This window comes from Mandrillus leucophaeus, unplaced genomic scaffold (assembly GCF_000951045.1).
Source record: "Mandrillus leucophaeus isolate KB7577 unplaced genomic scaffold, Mleu.le_1.0 Scaffold544, whole genome shotgun sequence".
Lineage (NCBI taxonomy): Eukaryota > Metazoa > Chordata > Mammalia > Primates > Cercopithecidae > Mandrillus > Mandrillus leucophaeus.
In genome coordinates this window covers 1,072,331-1,075,964 of record NW_012105853.1, presented here as the reverse complement: position 1 = coordinate 1,075,964, position 3,634 = coordinate 1,072,331, and positions in this window count along the sequence as shown.

The window sequence follows — 3,634 nt, the reverse complement described above, 5'->3', positions numbered from 1 at the left end:
TTTTTTTTTTTTTTTTTAATTTCAGTACAGACAGGGTTTTGCTTCGTTGTCCAGGCTTGTCTCAAACACCTGGGCTCAAGCGATCCTCCTGCCTCGGCTTCCTAAAATGCTGCAGTTACAAGTGTGAGCCACCACGCTCTGCAATTATTAAATTTATTGATTTATTTATTGATTTATTTTGAGACATAGTGTCGCTCTGTTGCCCAGGCTGGGATGCAGTGGCGCGATCTCATCTCACTGCAGGTCTCTGCCTCCCGGTTCAAGCGATTCTCCTGCCTCAGCCTCCTGAGTAGCTGGGATTACAGGCATGCGCCACCACGCCTGGCTAAATTTTTTTTATTTTTAGTAGAGATGGAGTTTCACCATGTTGGCCAGGCTGACCAACTGCTGACCTCAAGTGATCTGACCTCTCCAAATCCTGACCTCAAGTGATCTGCCAGCCTTGGCCTCCCAAAGTGCTGAGATTACAGGCGTGAGCCACCTCGCCTGGTGCAATTGTTACATTTAAAGTTTATATTTCTAAATTTATTTTCACCTGGGCAATACAGTGAGACTCGGTATCTACAAAAATTAATTTTAAAAACTAGCTGACGTGGTAGCTCAGGCCTGTGGTCCCAGCTACTCAGGAGTCTGAGGTGGGAGGATTGCTTGAGCCCAGGAATTTGAGGATGCAGTGAGCTGCGATGGTGCCATTGCACTCCAGCCTAGGCCACACAGCGAGACCCTGTCTCAAAAACCATACAAAGAAACACAAAACAGCTATCTATGCATGTTGAATGAAAATGCTGGATGCTGGGGGTTAAGGGAGGTCACACGAAGGTGTTGGAGACTCAGTCGCTCAGTTTATCACAAAGCTAACCCCTCACCCCTAGTTAGGGCTGGGTGTCTATTTCAGTTTCCCAACCTTGGACTCATTCCTTTACCCCAATGTTACTTTCCTGTGGCAGCTCTAATAAATTACTATAAACTCAGTTTATTTTTATTCCTTTTTTTCTTTAGTTTTAAATAGAGATAGGGTCTCACTATGTTGCCCGGGCTGATCTGGAACTCCTGGGCTCCAGTGATCCTCCTGCCTCAGCCTCCCAAAGTGCTAGGATTATAGGCGTGAGCCACCATGCCCAACCCTAAACTCAATTTTAAACAACAGAAATTTATTCCAAAGTCACAAACCCAGCCAATACACACATATAGAGTCATATCAAGAGATGGGCATTTTAGGCCAGGCGTGGTGGCTCACGCCTATAGTCCTAGCACTTTGGGAGGCCGAGATATTTCGATCTTGGTTCACTGCAACCTCTGCCTCCCAGGTTCAAGCAATTCTCCTGCCTCACCCTCCCAAGCAGCTGGGACTACAGGCATGTGCCACCACACCTGGCTAATTTTTTGTATTTTTAGTAGAAACGGGGTTTCCCCATGTTGATCGCGCTGGTCTCGAACTTCTGGCCTCAAGTGATCTTCCTGCCTCTACCTCCCAAAGTGCTGGGATTACAGGTATGAGCCACTACACCTGGCCCAAAGAAAACATTTCTATCAAAATATTCATCTGACTAGCTGCCCAAAATAATTTCATATCTCTATACCAAGGACAGCTGCCACACTAGGAAATGTTAGCCTGATTTATGCCTACAATGGACTAATGTTTATAGTCTCATGCAGAGAATCAACAAATTAAAGAAAATAATAATTCCTTAAAACCATCTTAAGATGACCTTCATATCTGTAAATTGCATTTATCTGATTAGAGTTCTTATATAGCAAGATGTTTCCAGGCCTTCAGAATGTTTGGTTTAAAAAATAAAATACAGTGATAATTATACCAATTTGGCATTTCATGATTGGGAATAAAAACTACACAGCCAGAAAGGTGTTATTTATGAAGGCAGCTTGTAAATAGTATTTGATACCGTCTCTGTCTCCTTAGGTTTGTCAGGTGCTCAATTACTGTGGCTTTCCTTAGCAAACAGCATAAGAATTTAGAGCAGGGAGGCTGGGTTTCAGTGCCGGTTCTCCTCCTTATTAGCTGTGTGGTTACCCCAAAGAAAATCCAGATACATCCCCCAACCCAAGAAGAAGGGAAAGACTGCTCGGTGAATACAAACACTAAATATCACCCCGAGGGACTGTCCAAAGAGTGCCTTCTGAAAGGTTCAGGATTTGTGTTTTTGAGAAAGGAAATGGGTTTGTTTCATTTGAAACTGCAGTTTCATTCCTAGAGAGTCCTTCTTTCTTTCTTTCCTTCTTCCTTCCTTCCTTCCTTCATTCATTCCTTCCTTCCTACCTTCCTTCCTTCCTCCCTACCTTCCTTTCTTCCTCCCTCCTTCCCTCCCTCCCTTCCTTCCTTTTTCTTCTTTCTCTTTCTTTCTTTTTCCTTCCTCCCTTCCTTCCTTCCTTCCTTCCTTCCTTCTTTCTTTCCCCCCTTTTTTTTCTTGTTGTTGGGTTTTTTTGTTTTTTTGAGACAGGATCTTGCTCTGCACTCCCAGGCTGGAGTACAATGGTGCGATCATAGCTCACTGTAGCCTTGAACTCCTGGCCTCAAGCAATCCTCCTGCCTCAGCATCCTAAGTGCTGGGATTACAGGCATGAGCCACCACGCTTGGCCACCATGGCTGAAGATTTTTGAAGACTGGGTTAAACTCAGCCTGAAAAAATTGTTGCAGGTCTCTAGAGAAGTTTTTGTATTAAAAAAAAAAAAATTGAACCAATATTGGGAAATACATATTTATGTTGTGAGTGCAATGATGGGCTATAGCCAACTCATACCAGCCTGCAAGAGCTGATGATTAAATTTTCAGAATTTTTGCGGGCCGATTGTCAAACACAGCCGTATTAAGAACTGCATTATAGGGCCTGGGCCTGTTGGCTCACCCTTCTAATCCCAGCACTTTGGGAGGCCAAGACGGGTGAATCGCTTGAGCCCAGGAGTTCCAGACCAGCCTAGGTAACATAGGGAGATCCCATCTCTACAAAAAATACAAAACTTAGCCAAGCATGGTGGTCTGTGCCTGCAGTTCCAGCTACTCAGGAGGCTGAGGTAAGAGGATGACTTGAGCCCAGGAGACTGAGGCTACAGTGAGCTGTGATCATGCCACTGTTCTCTAGCCTGGGTAACAGAGCAAAATCCTCTCTCAAAAAAAAAAAAAAAAAAGTTATATATGTTAAAAAAAACTGAAAATACTCAAAACTCATTAGTTACTAATTATTTTACTATGTTTTATTATTATCTGTGCTCTTGGGGTAACTTACATCTATTGTTCCTGTATAGTAAGCTCCTGCACAACTCTTCCCAATTCTATTCAGTGATGTCACATTGGGAGCTTGAAATCAGCCACTGGGGGGAGTATTTACACTACGGAAATTGGCAAGTGCTACAAATCAGGGATCTATTTGGTTTGTCTACACTGAGAGTCAACTCCATTTGTCAAAATATGGTTGAATTGAAACCATAGTTTGCCTATGGTTACAAGAATCCAACAAAAATCAATAAAAGCATTCTGTGAGAATCAATTAGCTATAGTTATAACAAAGGGTATTTATATATTTCCTCCCTCCCTCCCTCGCTCCTCTCCCTCCCTCCCTCCCTCCCTTCCTTCCTTCCTTCCTCCCTTCCTTCCTTCCTTTTTTTTCAAGTTCTCAC